The 18342-nt window shown below is 45.7% G+C and overlaps 1 long non-coding RNA gene across 2 annotated transcripts; it reads left to right on the top strand.

The window, feature by feature from the left end:
- Positions 1-494: 494 nt before the first annotated feature.
- Positions 495-3917, top strand: LOC125756993 (uncharacterized). 2 transcript variants are annotated; one of them, XR_007414979.1, is made up of 4 exons: positions 495-589; positions 661-741; positions 1010-1068; positions 3520-3917. It is a non-coding gene; the product is annotated as an uncharacterized LOC125756993 (long non-coding RNA). The 2 variants fall into 2 exon arrangements; XR_007414980.1 differs by having other exon boundaries at positions 495-741.
- Positions 3918-18342: the final 14425 nt, after the last annotated feature.

Here is an 18342-nt window from a genome sequence, read left to right on the forward strand (position 1 = left end):
AGTATAGGAGTACCTTGTTGTAATCGTCATCCGTCTCTATAGTCGCGCACGTGTTGTCATGCTGGTCGCATTTATTATGAACTCTCATACAGTTCAGACGATTTCGTCGCTCTTGACAGGTGTCAGTGAGATAATCAGTTAAACACTTCGTGTTGCTTGACAAGCTGTATACTTTTAGCTCTCGCGTGGCTTCTTATCCCTCGGCTAGCAACTGTTCTCTGCATTTAAATTCAATGATACAATGCGGCAATAAAAGCAAGCATATTTTTGCTAGCAGTTGAATGATGTTAGGATCTGCTTTCATGGTAGGTCGTTATACTGCGCATTTATATTTCCTTTTTGACCTTTGGGAAGCGGAAAAACTTTTCCACAATCAAAAAGTAATAAAACTGCACTTACGAATGCCGAAGACGTTAGTACCGTTTCATGGGATCAGGCGCTGATATATATACGACTCGCGGCATGTCTTGTTTTTAGGAGGCAAAATCAGCAATTTGACTTTTTGAATAGCGACAGTCTTTAAAACGCGTTTTGCTGCCTAATTTCTAACATGTTTAAAAGCCAGCCTCATTCATGTTCGTGAATACATGTGCGTATCTACTGTGCGCCTTCACTGATTTCCGTGGTTTTCGGTCACATTTGCCCATTGGTCTTATGCAGTGCCAAGTCAAGTGTGGGCAAGTACATCAGTGCATCATGCACCGGCTGTGGTGCCTGTGCAAACTACAGATCTCGATGAAGGTAAATTAATGCGCCATATGTAATTTAGACGTTAGCTAGTTGATGGCATTTTTCTTCTCTTATCCATCATTTCATGCGATGCAACAGCGATATATAACCGTGGTTGTATAAAAGTAGTGTTGTTCTCGTTGGCAGCTTATTATTTATGTTGGATTGCTCATTGTTAATGTTATTACAGAGAAGAGAAGTGCATACAGCAGTCGTAATAAGGGATATAATTGTTCTTCATCCTCGTGATAGTATACACAGAATTTGAATACCTTTGCAGGTGGCAAGACCTTCTGACACAAGAGCCAGGCGCAGCTTTATCGAGCAACTGGTCAGTGAGTGAGTGAAGAAACTTTATTTCCCTTTTTAAGAAAGGGGAGGAGCCGGAGGGGAGAGAGGGAGGTCTGTGATCCAGTCCCAGTAAGCGTCCGTCACCACTTCGTGTGGCATAACGTCAGACTACCAGTCGTGGTAGGCCTCCGCTATCTCCTCAGCCCACCTCAGGACTCTGTCCTGGAGAGTGGGATCGGAGCTGCGCAGGGCAGTCTCCCACAGCTCCTCACTACTAATTAATGGTTTGAGAGTGCGGGCGGGAGATTTCATGGGACACTGCCACATGATATGCGAGAGATCTGCTATCTGGACAGGGCAGAAGCGACATTTGGGTGACTGGTATGTGGCAGGAAAAAATAAGTGCAGAGTTCGCGGTGTAAGAAATGTGCGAGTTTGTAGTTGCCGCCACAATATTTCTCTCTGGCGCGTGCTAGGCAGGGAAAGAGGTGGATATGTAAAGCGTTGGTGTCTGTAATGTGTGCAGATTTCGTGAAATGTGATCAGCGAGTCTTTATGGGGGTCTTGTGAGGAGTTATTGGGCCCTAGAGGTTGGCGCACATTTGCGGCCACTCGGTCTGTGAATCCTCGAGCAGCTGCATGAGCCATTTCGTTTCCTCGGAGTCCTTGATGTGCTGGAGTCCAGACTAGGGCGATGTTGTTTTGTGGTGGGTGAGCGACGAGTAAGGAATGTGCGGTATTGGTAATATAACCACTACTGAAGTTCCGGATAGCTGTCTTAGAGTCGCTAATTATGACATCGCAATCAGGTAGCCCCGATGCGAGTGCGATGGCGGCTTCTTCCGCGTCGCCTGCCGAGGTGGTCTTGATTGACGCTGAACGAACAATGTTGCCCTGGTTGTCCACGACCGCTAGGACATAGCGGTGTTTAGTGGTGTAGGCGGCGGCGTCCACATAGTATACTCCTTCTGCTTGGCCGTAACTGCGTTCTAGCTTCTTGGCTCGAAGTTTCCGGCGTTCGATATGAAATTCGGGGTGCATGTTTCTCGGTAGTGGTGGGATGTTGTACTGATCGTGTATGTTCGGAGGAATTTGATGTCGTTTGTTCTCGTTGAATGGCGGAGCGTAGCGGAGCTGTCTGAGGATGTCACGGCCAGCTTCAGTGGTGGTAAGTCTGTGATATTGGGATGATAAATGAGCCTCAGTTAATTCTTCAAGGGTATTGATTGTGCCTGTGACCATAATTCTTTGTGTGGACGCTCTAATTGGAACACCAAGAGCGACTTTGTATATCTTGCGGATCAAACAGTTTACAGTTTCCTCTTCCTTCCTAGAGAGCGACAGATATGGTAGCGTAAAGGTGATTTTGCTTAAGACAAAAGCCTGGATGAGCTGAATCAGCTCCTTCTCTCGAAGCCCTCCGTGTTTGTTGGAGATTCGCCCTATGAGGCGGAGCGTATTATCCACTGTTGTTTGTAGTGTTTGTAGGGTATGGTGATTTGCTCGGTTGCGTTGAAGGTACAGCCCTAGGACCCTAATTATATCTACCTGGGGTATAGGGTGCCCTTCAACTGTGAGTTGAACATTCGGGGGCGACGTCTTGAAGCGTCTAGTAGGAGGTAGAAGGAGAAGCTCTGATTTCGTAGGGGAGCACCTGAGATTCAACTCGTGGCCTACTTGCTCGATCTCGTGAATTGCAGGGTCTCCAGCAGCAGCCGCAGCAACACCAGCCGTGATGCTGTTTACAATGCCTTAACTGAGCATACGATCTTTCTTTCTGTTTTTTTATACATTTTTTTCCGTTTCACACCCATCTAAATATCGCCGCCGCAGCCGAGCATTGACCCGCCGCAGTGAATTAATTTTTAATCATGCATTGGTTGCTACCATTTAAATATTCGCCGTGACTGGCATTCACCTGGTATTTAAGAAAATTCGTTTGCAATATTGTGCTATTGCAATATTGTGCAATATTGCGCAACCAAATTTCAAGCCAAGCTTGCCTGCCACTTTATTTACTTAACGCATGAATCGCGAGTCTATTGTAAAACTGCTTTCCTTGTACGTGATTCTCATCAAATGGCGACTGTGTTGTGGTTTTCAATTGCAGCCGACATTCGAAGCAGAGCTTCACTTTTAAGAAAAACTGGAAGTTTCATGGAGAAGTTCAACAAGGTCATATTCGGTCACATGTGCAATGCCCGCATGTATTTCGTGGAGATCGATGAGTATTTCTGAGGAAATCATGCTAAGCTTTCCCTCCTAACTGTAGTAAGTTTATGGTTAAAACACTATTAGAAAGCTTCATTAGCAACTTATGAAAACACTTTCATATTTGTAACTTCTGTGACGCTGTCTACACAAAATTCGACAAGGTGTATTACAGATTGAAAACGTCCGTTTACCAGGTAGATGTTTTTGTGTGATGGGCGAAAACACCAGGTGATCTAAGAACATAACGTCGCATGTGTTCTCTGTTTTTCTTTTTTTTTCTGTCAGGATGACATGCCAGCAGCCCGCCCATCGTCTGACCAGAGAATTTGGAGGTAGTACGACGACAAGGCGTTCTACGATCAAGTGCAAGGGAATGTGAAAGTTTCGGTTGGCACACATCTAGAGAAAGCCCTTATTTGGTACTTGACGATGTACTACTAGTACCTTACATACCCAACTGGGTATGCTCAATACTTCGTCTTGTGCTAAGTATAATGAACCCAGTTGTTTCCCAGGTGTTTTGCCGGCGGGAACCTGCTGAAGACATATGAAAAGATCAAAGGTATTCGTTAAGCACCAGAATATATTTGTCCTAAAAAACATTGGCTGGCACGTTTAGCGTTTCCTTGAGCGCTGAGCATTGCTTTTAGCGCTGTTTGTATTTTTTTACAATAAATACTTATTTTTACACATGAGCAGTACCTGTTTCTCGCATGCTTATACACGCTAGACACAGCAGGTACTGTTGAACTATGAAGCTGGTATGGTCCGTCAAGTCATTCTCAACCGAAATGATTCCGCTGAACGGTACATTTATGGGGAACGCGGTGCGTCCATGCTTTAACCGCCGCTACAGAAAAAAAAAACGATGCGAATTTTTATGCGCATGTCTAAACACACTGCATGCTTATAGATTCCAAGCTCACTGTTAATGGTTAATTTAGGCACCCATCAAGGGGCAACTGAGCCCAGAAACGCTCCTATGTGATGTAATTGGTTCACGTTAAAAAATCCGAAGTGGTTAAAATTAAGCAGTATTAGCATACGGTACCCAGCGCTTCGTGTACACAATTTCTTGTGTTTCTTGCCACTGCGCATCTCTCAAAGACTAAACACTGGTATACGCACGTTACTTTCCGAATTCAGTATAGCGTACGTGCCCAGCCAACGCAACGTCTGCGTACACAATGCTAAAACTCTGTTAGCCAACAATCAACCACTACACGGCGTGCCACTTGACGTCAAGGGAGTCCGCATTAGGGATATACCGCAACCCGACTGCTTTCTTCGTTCTTGTGCATGCCACAAACACACAAAAATAGTAATGAAGACGCTAGATAGGATCAATGGGGGATCAGTGAAGAGACCTTCGTCCTCAAGTGGACATAAAGTAGGCTAGTAATGATGAAAAACAAAATGCTTCCAAATGCTCGAATCGTTTGCCGTGAAATGTATGTATCTAATTTAATGTTATACTATTAGTAACGGCATGCTGTCGAAATCAAGTGCGGGCAGTAGAGCTTTCACGAGGTGTTCTAGATTTCGCAAAACCGTTCACCCTTTTCTCCTAAATCCGCGGTAGGCAATGTCTAAGTCTGGAAAACAATATTTGCATAATTAACTTACCATCCTCTGGAACGTACATATGTGCCAGCGCGAAGTGCGCACGCCTGTGGGTGTACCTCGTAATACCATCGCCGCATTGGCTAAAAAAGTTCAGAATTCGTTAAACACCCTCATGTTCGACAAATGGCCACTCTACGTTAACTTTCTTACGATAATATGTCATAATTTAGCAGTTTCAGTTCCTCGCAACGACTGCCACAGTGAGGCGCAACCGCTTTGTATGTGCGCAATGAAAAAATCTGCGCATAGCTCTGCAACACTAGAACCTATTACTCGATGGTGTCAAATTCATTTTCCATTAATGCACCACTGTACTATGTTCTGGATTTCTGCTGTACGCAGCGCCTCTCAGTAATCCGCACATAAAAAATAAGTGCGTGTATACGTAAAACACTCCAGAAGGCTATCCCATGCACTCTAGCACAACAAACTAACATTCCCCAGTCGCGTGCGCATGCAGATACAGCTGTGTGGATGTATCTCGTAAATTTGCATGTTCAGCCGTATTAATCACGGCGAGATTTGTCACAAATTTATCAAAAGGTGAGACTTGTACACAGTTAGGCACTGCATGGCCATGAAAGTGCCTTTCGCACCAATACTATACTTAGGACATTGCATGGACTCGGGCTTCCGGAAAATGTTTCAGTAAACTTATGTGAAAAAAATAGCATCATCCAGTGTGATTTTAGCGCAATCTCGGCTTTGAGACGAGTATGAGGTGATTTAAATAGCGCGGCGGGACCGCTATATCAACGTGAATCTAAAAGTTCTCAGAAATACAGCCACTGATGGAGTCGTAACAGAACGCCACAATTATTTCTGCGATAAGTGCTGCCGGATATACGATTCAGTCCATGTTAGCATCATATTCCTGCCTGCGCACTGCACGCCTGAGAACAGCGAACGGCGAGCCGCGTCTCCAGCGTGCACCGCCCAATTCACGAGTCACGTACGTCGCGCGAGTGGCGTCCAATATAAACGACATTTCCTCCGGGGCGCAGTCCGCCGAGCGACCGCGTATAGCTGCTTGCATTCAGCGCCAGCTCCTCGCTTCCATGGTCGACGCAAGTGTCGGCCACATTTTTCATTGAAGCTAAAATAATGTCTACTGCAATAGTGTCATTCACTTGAGGGGAAGCGACGTGCACTATCCAACGTTTAGAGCCAAGATGAGTTCCTTTACAAGTGAAGTTCATCTACAATGCGTGCACGGCGTACCGCACCTGTTCGGGCATGTTCGCATATTGTATATATGGCTGACAATACCACGATTATCAGCGCATGTTCATCTCAGTGTGTAATTATTACGGGGAGAGGGTCGAGCCAACGACGGTAACAGGTAAAACATCCTGGCATATGAGCGTGAGCGGTTTGTTCTGAAGCACGGTCGACTACGGCTTCGAAATAAACTGAATAGGCTTAGTGACGATATCGGCTACCGGCCTGGTAACCGTCGGCGGTGAAGCGGCAACCGACGTTACTGAGAACACGGCGATTCTTCGTCGTTAATCGGCTACGTCGCTGTGCGGTTGCCGCGGATGGATTCCGAGCACACGTTCCACGGCAAGCGGATCTTGACGTTGAAAACTCGTCCAATCCACGAAAGGTAACAGGCTGACGGTTAACATCAATAGAACTCGGGTATTATGCATGCCAAAATTCTTTAATGTCACTGAGGCGCCAGTGCCAAATGTATGTGGAACAGTTTTATCGTTTGTACCAAGCACGCAAGTTCGCTTCAAGCATGCTCCCAGAAATAACTTGAGTGACCTCCTATATATTTTCACGAATGTCACTAAAAAAATGTCTCCTTACGTATGAGTGAACGCTGCATGCATAATAACCTCCACTGCACTAATACGCCAGATCGTGTAGCGACACATTGGTGCATATAAACCCCCGTTGTTTTGCAGCTCTCCCCGTGGCGTGATGTGGTGTAGTGGTTAGCGTACGCACTTTCTGATCGAGTGTTCGCGAGTTCGAATCCGCGTGTGTTTGTTGTGAATTTTTCTGTGGTTTACTTCTGATTGTAATATGTGTGTATGGATTATGTATGTCATAACAATTTTTTTTCGCCGCTTCGTACACCGCCTATAGCTAGGACGCGCCGCAGCTGGGACGCACCGTGGGTAGGACTCTCCGTAGCCAGGACAGCTGGTCACGTGGAGCGAGTAGGTGGCTATAGGCGGCCTTCAACTAGCCGGGATTCGAGACAAAAAATCTCGGGCCTATATTGAGTCCCGCCTATGAGATGAGCCGCTGAGAAAGCTACTACGCCGAGGGACGGCTACGGGCGGCGCCGCCTGCAGGTTGTGCCGGCTAAACAGTCTATAGGCGTTAGATTTTTCGTCTCGTTTCCGAGCTATAGACTGCCACTTTAAGCAGGATATGATTAAGAGTGTACAGGACGCAGTCATCTGCAAATAACCTAATTTTAGATTGTACCGTACAAGTCATGTCGTTTATAAACAAAAGAAACAGGATAGGAGCCAGAACTGAACCCTGAGGTACTCCAGAAAGCACCGGCATAACTTCATAAGTGCTGGCACTTCTGGACAAATTGGCGACGGTCAGTTAAATAGCACTTTATCCAGCGGAAGATTGGTCCATCCCATAGAATATGTCTAAGAGAGAAAGAGAGAGAGAGAGAGAGATGAAAAAAGGAAGGCCGGGAGGTTAACCGGATATTAGCATCTGGTTTGCTACCCAGCACTGGGGTGGAGAATGTGTCTAAGCTTTTGAAGAAGCTTGTTATGGCAGACACGGTCTTTGAAAGATATAATAAAATTATATCTATTTGTGTCTGGTCGTTTATTCCTTTAGCGAAATCATGCAGGATTTCTACAAGTTGGGTAACGGTAGACAAACCAGCCCTGAAGCCATGTTGATGGGGATGGAGAACATTGTTTTTCTCGACAAACTGGGTAATAGTTTTTAGTATAATATGCTCCAAAATTTTGCAGCAAGTACATGTGAGAGAAACAGGCCTATAATTAGACGGAGATGTATCACCAGATTTGTAGACAGGCACTATTTTTGCAATTTTCCATTCGGCTGGCAGGCAGTGTTTTGAAACTGACTTGTAAAGCAGTCATGAGTATTTGCTTACGGGTTCGGAGTAGCGTTTCAGGAAGCAGTTCGGGATTCCGTGTCGGCTGGTGGAGTTCTGATCGTCTAACTTCAATAGGAGTGAAAGCACGCCTGCTTCGGTTATGATTGGTGCACTTAGCGTATCGTTTCGCTCTACATTTTCTGTCCTGTAGGCATGCACAATGCCATTGTCAGAAGCATATACGGAATGAAAAAAAAAAAAAAAAACGTTAAACGCTTCTGCTTGTTGCTTTTCTTCCTTGGAGGACAGTGCTTTTGCACTGCTTTCTTTACATCTAATATAACGCGAGAATTTTTGGGGCGAATGCTGGATAAAGTTGCTAAGCGTTGTACTGCAGAAGCGCTGTCTTGCTAACTTTAAAGTTTAAACTTAAAATAACGCATAGCTTTCCGTCCCATTGGATGGAGTTGCGACTGTTTGGAAATGTGAACTGGCGCAGATGGACAGCCCAAGTTTTGGGGTGAAAGCTGTTTTTGAGGAGAGCATAAACCTGCAGCCGACATTCAGTACAAGTATACGCTATTCATCTTTAATAGAATGATTCCTCATACAGTGATTAATATGGAACCATGGTGTAGCGACAATCAAGAAGTTGTCGGTGTCCTGACACGACCATTGAAGACTCCTGTCATTCTAGTGTCTTTCTATGCCAGACCACAGCGCACACGTTTGAACTTGGGATGGATAGCACACCTACGTTCCAAGTACCCGGGCATTCCTATTCTCGTAAGTGGAGATTTCAATGCTCCACATACAGATTGGGGATACAAGTACAACTCTCGAAGAGGATGCCAAGTAAAAAACATAATGACTGATGCTACGTTTACACTGTTGAACCATCACGCTGTGTCTACCTGTTCTGTGCGCACAGTATCTAGAACGAACGCTCCAGATCTCACGTGGTGGTTGGGTCCTGGGACGCCGCAGTGGCGGGTGGAGCCGGATACATGGGGCAGTGACCATATGCCAATCATAATTGGTTTACAAAGAAGATGCATAAAGAAAATTCGACGACGTGTAGCAATCACGCATTGGGATAAATTTCGGGAATCATCGATTGATAAAGTACCCACAGAGCCCTCGGAAATTCTTCCCGCTTTACAAGAACTGCTCCGCAGTAACACAATCATGACTACCGTTGACGAAGGACAACCTCAACCGGACCTCACTCTTTTGCAACTTTGGGCAAAGCGACGTCAGGCAGAAGTGTATGCGTCGAGGAATCCAGATGTACCAGGTAGCCGTGCTCGTGCTAACCATATAGCAGCAAAGGCGCGTCGGCACGAAAAGCAGCTTTCGCGACGACGGTGGCATGAGTGGTGTGAGAAACTTGGATCTGGCATGGGAAACAGAGCACTGTGGCGTACGTTCCGGTCGATGGAACGTGGTCCCAAGCAACCTGACCCTGCAGCAAGCGTTCGGTTAGCGATGCAAAGTACGCCACAAGAATTTGCAGAACAGGCTGCAAGAGCATTCTTCCCGAAGTATGACAGCGCATCATCTATAAACTGCTCCGAAATCGACGAGTCTGATCATAGTGCCACATCAGGTATATCCAGTCCTTTCAGCATGGCTGAACTAATAGCGGCGATTGAAACTTCGCACAAAGGAACAACACCTGGTCCCGACGGTATTCCTTACGAAGTTTTCAAGAACATGGAAGGTGAAGCTCTTGGCGCACTTCTACAGGCTCTTAATAAAGTATGGGAGACTGGGGACGTCCCATCTGATTGGAAACACTCAGTTGTTGTCCCGATTCCAAAACCAGGAAAGTCTCCAAATAACCTACAAGCTTTACGCCCTATTTCACTGACTGCGACCGTCTGCAAGCTCGCTGAAAAGATGCTGGCCACACGTATTTCCTGGTGGCTTGAACGAGAGAATAAATACCATCCGGCTCAAATTGGATTCCGTTCTCATTTGGGAACTGAAGATGGACTTTCTATCTTGTCAGACGACATTTTACAGGTTTCACCACACAGCCACGCAGTACGCACGGTTGTAGCCACCGACATAACGAAAGCTTATGACAATATAGACCATGAAGTCATTATTTCCAGCCTCATCGAGCTGGGACTTCCGCCGCGGGTCGTAAGATTTATTTACTCTTTTCTTCACAACCGCACATTTTCTATAAGAGTAGATGGAAAGCCAGAAGGTTGCTTCACGTCCAACAGAGGTGTCCCACAAGGTTCCGTTTTGGCTCCTCTTCTGTTCAACGTTGCGCTAATACCTCTAGCTTGGCAACTACACCGGATTCCAGACGTGAAGTTTCTAATATATGCTGATGATGTGACCTTGTGGTCTGTGCATAAAGACGTCTCAAGACAAGCTCAACAGCTTCAGCAAGCCCTTGATGTACTTGATAACTACACTCGGAACGCAGGGTTGGACATTTCCGCTCAGAAATCAAGCTATGTTGTGGTGGCTAACAAGGCAGGACGCAGAAGGATCACGCAGTGCCCCTTTACGTTTACACTTGGTACAGTGACAATTCCTGAGGCTTCGGAAGTCCGCATACTGGGTCTTGACATTCACCGGTCCGGCAGTGGTGCGCACTGGCTCCGAAAAGTCAGGCAGAGTTCCACAAAAGCGCTTCATCTGATTCGCCGAATTGCATCAAAAGCAGCTGGAGCTCGTACTGATGTAGCACGACGGCTCGTACGCACAGTTCTACATCCAAGAATTGTATACCAGGCGCAATTTCAACGTTTAACTTTGGCACAGCTGGCACAGTTGGAGACCATTAACCGTGATGCCATGCGCACAATAACAGCGTTACCCCGCATCACCCCAATACCAACTTTACAGGAGCACGCCCAGCTTAACACCATTGCAGAGCTAATTTCGCAAAGGAAAAAGCGCGTGAAATAAAAAAGCAACTTGTTCCGGTTGTTGCTGCATTGCATGCTCACTTTCAACGCGGGTCTCGTATTGACAATCAGTCCGATACAATGCCTCCCTGGGAATTCACCACCATCACATCTAATAAGACCACCAAGTTACGGCGTAGCGATACATCAGGCATTACTGACCAACGCTCTATCATCGATGCACCATGCGCTAACATCTGCAAAGTCTATACAGATGCTGCCATCCTACAAGACGGCGGAAGGACATCATTCCTGAGCACCACGCATAATTTCATCAGTGGTCACCAGCATTATCTATCTACGGAAGCCAGTCCTCTTGTAATGGAACTTCAAGCCATTCATGACGCAGTGCGGGATGTCACCTCTAAGCTGTCTACAATTAGGCAACTTGACGATTCACCGATTCTTTAGCGGCTATCCAGGAACTCAAGAAAGTTCACAAGGTGATGGAAATCTGCGAGGCGATACATAAGATGAACCGCAATACAGCCACTTGCATCAGGGTACACTGGATTCAAGGCCATGCTGCGAACCCTCACAATATTGCTGCTGACCAACAGGCACACTGCCCTCCTAATACAGACCTCCCATCTATTCCCCTTCCACCTCAACCCCTAAATACACTCCGTGCCCGTAAAAATGTTCTCCGGCAGGATACACGCGCTCTTATCCCACCGTGTGTCTGCTCTCTCCCCCTTCACCTTACTAGGGCGGAGGAAGTTGTGCTTAGGAGGCTTCGGGCAGGGGTGGCCCTTACACCGGCTGTTATTTCAACATGGAACTGGTCGCATTTACCAGTTGGTTCTACATGCCCGTACTGTTCTGTTCCGGTGATACAAGCAGATGCATACCACCTTATATGGACATGCCAAGGATTACAGTCGGAACGCTCCCGTCATCTCCTGCAAGCTGGTCTTCGCTACAGTGACACAAACAGTTATGACCGATGGATACATGACAACACATTCCACAAGACACTTCTTCACTTCATACACAACACCGGCCTAACGGCGCACATTTAACACAAATATACAAAACAAATATTATGCCTTAAGGGCAAGTCTATGTCGCAAAAAAAAAAAAAAAACATACTGTTAATCACGAAAGGAAATTCATGGAGGGATGCTTGTGGAAGGCGTGTTGTTGCTGAAGTGCGGCGGAAAAAACGCTTTATCATCCTTATTCTCTTTACGAAAAGAACCTGCTCAAGCTGATGCACAGGCTGCGGCCTTATGCGATTCTGACAAGTTATCGAGAAGAAGGAAGGACTGACACGCAAATGCGACACAGCGTGGTCGCATAATAATTCTGGGGTTTCATGTGCCCAAACCACGATATGATTATGACACACATCATACATTCTAAGCTCGGTAACCCATAAATGGTGGAGCAACGTTTTCGTGCAATTGCAACAAGAGACCTATACAGACATGCGTGTTCCCTCTTGCAGCTTCAAAAGCCGACACGATGTTACAAGCGTTCTCTCTTTGCTGCGTTGCTTTGGTTCATGATGGGATACGTGCTAACATGATCGCATGATGGTGTGAAGATTTGGCGCCTCGCGCGTTGGCTTCTCATTCTTTGGATACATGTGGGAACCGTCTGTCCATGGGCTTCACCCAAACGAATGTGTTGGGCGTTTTATGTGGCTGATTCAACGAACAACGGTGCGACTGAAGGCGTTGTGCGGTGGGTGGTCCGTCGAACGATAAAATGCGAGTTTTGTGACGATCGCCGCGGAGTCCACCGCAAGATACTTGAGCTTGTCATGTGCCTGCGCATAGCATTTTGAAGAACTCTAGTGTTTGGAGACTTCCAGGTTTTGCGTTGCGTTGATGTTTCTATTAACCGTATGTTTTCAGGGAACGCGGCGCGATGTCGCTGCTGAGAACAGGATTTGTGTTCCCAAAAATGAGCACGTGTGGTTTCAAACCCTAATATAATAATAATAATATCTGAGGTTTAACGTCCCAAAACCGCGATATGATTATGAGAGACGCCGTAGTGGAGGGCTCCGGAAAATTCGACCACCTGGGGTTCTTTAACGTGCACCTAAAGCTAAGTACACGGGCCTCAAACATTTTCGCCTCCATCGAAAATGCAGCCGCCGCGGCCCGGATTCGACCCCGCGACCTGCGGGTCAGCAGTCGAGCGCCATAACCACTAGACCACCGTGGCGGGGCGGTTTGAAACCCTGTAGAAGCATTCTTATGCCGAGTGTAATGGTTCTTTGAAAGAGGTCACGGTCGCAGAGATGGCGAATTTCATTTCCTTGCTGATCTATTAAATGCGAAGCATTTCTTAGCGAAGTTCTGCGACTTTGAGCGTATCTATCTATCTATCTATCTATCTATCTATCTATCTATCTATCTATCTATCTATCTATCTATCTATCTATCTATCTATCTATCTATCTATCTATCTATCTATCTATCTATCTATCTATCTATCTAGCCGCCTACGACTTTGTGCTCTCCTGGCCGTTTTGTTAATCGGATTTATACCAAAATTGATATGGGATAACATGATCGTATTACGAACAAAAAAACCGGTCATACCATGAAAATCATGACTTGCATGTCATGAACAGCATGATTTACATTCCACGGCCTTGGGGCTCTTGCGGTCGTTCCGTTAATTTAATAAATACCAAAATTTGTATGGTGTGACAAGAGTTAATGACGAACATAATGACAGGTCCTAACGTGCAAATCATGACACGCATGTCATGTGCAGCATGATTTACATGACATGATCTCGGGCCGCTCGCGGCCGTTTAAATGAATGGATATATACGAAAACTGGTATGACGAAACATTTCTGTATGATGAATATAACTGACACGTGGTAACATGAAAATTATGACATGCATGTCATGTACGAGATGACTTACATGCCACGCTCATGGCGCACTCGAGGCCGTTTTGCAAGGTTGATATACACCAAAATTGGTATTGCGCGATGTGACTGTATGAAGAACATGAATAACAGGTGGTAACATGTAAACCATGACATGCATGTCATGTATGTCATGATTTACATGCCACACTCATGGTGAATTCGAGGCCGTTTCGCTTGCTTGATATACATCAAAATTGGTATTGCGTGACCCGACTGCATGTCGAACGTCAATGAGAGGTGGTAACATGAAAATCATGACATGCAAGTCATGTACGACATGATTTGCTCATGGTGCTCTCGCGGCCGTTTCGCTAGATTGATATACACCAAAATTGGCATTGCGCGCTGTAACTGCATGAAGAACATAACTGTTAGTAACATGAAAACCATGACATGCATGTCATGTATGGCATGATTTACATGCCATACTCATGGTGAACTCGCGGTCATTTCGCTAGTTTGATATACACCAAAATTGGTATTGCTCGATGTGACTGTATGACGAACATAAATGACAGGTCCTAACATGCGAATCATGTTATGCATGTCATGTAAGGTATGATTTACATGACACTGTCATGGTGCGCTTCCGGCCGTTTTGTTAACTGGATATATACCAGAACTGGTATGGCATGACACGAGTGAATGATGAACATAAACGACAGGTCATGCATTGTACATAGCAGAATATACGTCTCATTAGTGTGGCATATACCAGATTGTGGATGCATGCGTGCATGACAAACATGCCATATATGGTGAACTAGATGGCATGGCATGAATGATTTCATTTGGCTCAAAGTGAAACAAGGCAATGTATGCAGCTCTTTGTTGTTTCGGCACCGTCGAGCTTCCGCGACTGCACCTCTCCAAAACAAGCATATTCAGAACAAGTCCTACCGAATGACAAAGCGGAGAAGATACAAAAAGTGCTATGAGGAGACGAAACTTGACTACCACAGAAATGTCACTTGTAAACCATTTCTTGCCCCGTGGCACGCCAACCATAGAAAAAAAATGTTTTTTAAATCTTAAATCTTTCACACATGGCTCCACCTGTTTCTATAGTGTCACATATTGAAATGTGAAGGTGTTATCGTAGCTTACACGCTTAGAATACCTTTATTGTGTGCTGTGAAGCCACGCTTTACGATGTTTTGGTGCAAACTTCACTGTTATTTTCATATAGTAATATTTTTCTCCCCTGCTTTTAAGCAGAATTTGCTAAAATACCGATGGAGAAATAGAAAATTTACACCTATTCTTAATTAGATTCATTCATTTCTGTGTTTGGAAAAGTTGTACAGGGAAAAAATGCCACCGTGTAACCTCATGGAATAATGCAGTTTTCACTCGCCGGACAAAAAACACTGTTAACTCGTAGGCTTTTGAACTAGATCATTTAAACTTTTTTTAACAAAGATTGCTGTTGAGCAAATATTTTCGTCATTTCAGATTATTTCTCCTTTTTTTTTCTTTCATATTCGGAGCCCAATATTATAAACGTTCTATAAATGTACAATGCATCTTGTTTTTCATAAATATTCTTGCATGTTGCACCTTAATATAAGTTTTCTAAAGTAATATCATTGAAAAATAAAATCGTTTAGCTTTATGTTGGTATATAATGTTAAGCTGTATCTATAATATTATTCATAGCGAAAAATGTGGCCGATTTTCCCACGGTCACGAAAGAGTTTAGCGTACGGCGCCTGCCCGACTGCTGGCCGACCGCATCGCTTCTCTGGTCTATTCTAGCTCGCGCTGCGCCCTCTTCACAACTTTTGTGCAACCTGTTCCGCGACCGCGTTATCGAGGGCGGAACCCAGTGCTGCCCATTTGGTGCAGCAATTGATATGAAGGCAACAGCCGACGAAGATCGTTTTGCCAAACCCGTAAACTGGAAGTGTTCATCACGAGGCGCCGCTGTCGTGTACCGAGGCTAAATTTCCACCAACACAGGTCTGCTCAGGCACCTTCCTTACTGTGCGCATTCTGTGGTGAGCTAGAAACAATAGATCATTTCTTTCTGACCTGCAGGAATTTTACTACTGCACGAAAAACCCTGTTAAAACACTTGTACGTACTATTAGAATGGATTTATCAGTGCCTGCCATTTTGTCTTTTGGAGCCTCTATTTCTGGGTTCTCCAGTGCGAAGGTATGCGTGACTGCGCGGAATTACCTTAAAGTGGTCATGAACCAGTTTTCTCAGTAATGATCTAATGACCTCAGTATAGCAGTTTACTGCCTCCCGAATCGACTGCCGCGAAAATTTCTCGAATGCTTCAATATTGAGCGGAGTTGCGGGGGTTTGGCGCACGCTCTCAGCGCTTTCTCTTTTTTCTCGTCCCGACAAGCGCACTGGAAGCTGCACAGGGAGGGGTGGCACGGGGGAATGGAAGTTACGCCAGCGCGCGTCATGAAACGCGATCGCTCTCCCACTGTGATTCGCATGCGCGAGTGTGGCTGCCGTGTAGATTTAGCAGACTGAGGAGTGCAGCGCCGGCAAGTGGCGGCACCCCGTGGCAAGAAGCGCATCTGATCCGAACGCGGCTCCCGATTTATGTAGGCTATCAGCCAATGATGATGACGGGTATACATTATAATCAGGCTCATCGATTGAAGCGATTGTGTTCCTACCGCAAAGACTTCGTATCTAATTGCGAGCAACTTGAAAGCGCTCTCATTAAACGACGGTATCCGACGGACTTGTTTGATGACCCTATAGACCAAGCATCAATTGAATAGAGCCGACATTCTTGGCGGTAACTGTTTACCTGAACGACGTACTGATACTAATCTCGTATTGACTTACTCGGCATCAGTGCCAAAGCTTGTTTCTATACTGAAATGCCACCGCAACATCCTTACCCAAAGTGAACATTTGAAAAATATCTTGCCTGAACCACCTTGCGTGGTTTACCGGCGGTCAAAGAATCTCCGTGACATGTTAACATAGTAAAAATAAGTGAACCCACAATATCTGGTTGTGCACCTTGCAACAAACTACGTTGCAAGGTGTGTCTACATATGCAAACCACCCAGGAAGTCATTAATACGTCTTCAAACTTCACCCTTAAGGTTCGCGGCTCCTTTGATTGCGATTGCTCTAACGTCATATACATGCTCCAGTGCGCCGTCTGCCAAAAACAGCATATTGGCCAAACTGAAACGCCATTGCGAATACGCTTCAACAACCATAGATCGCTTACTGATACGCTACCCAACCTGCCGCTTTCAAAATATATTCGCTTACCAGGCCATTCTTTCGACAAAATCAGGGCCACTATACTTGAATCAGGCTTTCATTCTCATCATGGTCGTGAAATCCGCGAGTCTTACTTAATCGATAAATTCAACACTGTTTCATCAGGTCCAAAGGAAAGTACAGGCACACTTTCTAGCGTGCCCACCAAGCATCATAATCCTTAAGTGGGACAATCCATGAACTACGTTCAGTTTTGTGCTTGAACCCACAGCCCGTTGTGTCATCGATTAAGCTTGTTGGATGCTGTCTGTAATGCCGCTTTGATTGTGTGTATTTATGTATACATGTTTTATAGTTAGTTGCGCTGATTAATCACCCCTGTTACCAAAGGTATGGATGCAAGACTGTATTTCACCGCGCACGCGCCAATAAAAAGCCTAGACTACTCATCTTATTCACTTCGAAATAACTGAACGTATCATCTGAAGTACAACGATATTCCCGAAAAGATCAGGGAAAACATCATGGTATCTCCTATACCACGAAACATGCATCCGGAGCACAACATTGGAAGAAGACTAGCGAGGGCCAGGACCATACTTTGTCAGGTCTCAAACGAGCAAAGAAGGGTCGCCTTTGTCGACGCGGCTTCCCACGCCAATCGGAAAGCTTTTGCGGCCGTGGTGGTCGATCGGGCTGGCCGAGTCGTCAACTCAGTGACAGTCAGGACGAAGGACCCAGTCGTTGCGGAACAAGTTGCCATTGCATTAGCACTGACGATGGAGGATATCGAAGTCATCTACAGTGATTCAAGCGCAGCATTACGGGCCTTCGCAAATGGTACGGTCTCGGGAGAAACGCTACGAATACTACAAGGCAAGGAAATCACGTATCGCCTGCTGAGTTGGTTCCCGGCTCACCTTGGTCAAATCAAGGACTCCCCTCCAAATCTCAATGAAGCAGCACACGAGGCGGCGCGAGACCTCTCCAACCGCGCCTCCCCGGGCATGCGTTCTAATGGTGAAGGGGATAACTGGGAAATTCCCACAACGTATAACGAGCTCACTAAGCACTTTTATCTATCCCGGAGGATCTTCCCTCTACCTCACAAAAATCTCACTAGGCCCCAAGCATTAAGGCTTTTGCAAACCAAGACGTACCCCACCTTGAAAATGTTAAACATTATTTACCCTGAACTATACCCAAGTAATCTCTGCCAATATTGTGGGGAAATAGCTACCCTAGACCATATGCTCTGGCAGTGTACCAAATTCGCTCATTTGCCTAACATCACCTCTGCCAGATGGGAGGCGGCAATCCGCAGCCCGTCCTTGGCAGAACAACTCTGGGCTGTCCACCAAGCCCGCGAGGCGGCTGAGGGGC

Source organism: Rhipicephalus sanguineus, chromosome 1 (assembly GCF_013339695.2).
Source record: "Rhipicephalus sanguineus isolate Rsan-2018 chromosome 1, BIME_Rsan_1.4, whole genome shotgun sequence".
Lineage (NCBI taxonomy): Eukaryota > Metazoa > Arthropoda > Arachnida > Ixodida > Ixodidae > Rhipicephalus > Rhipicephalus sanguineus.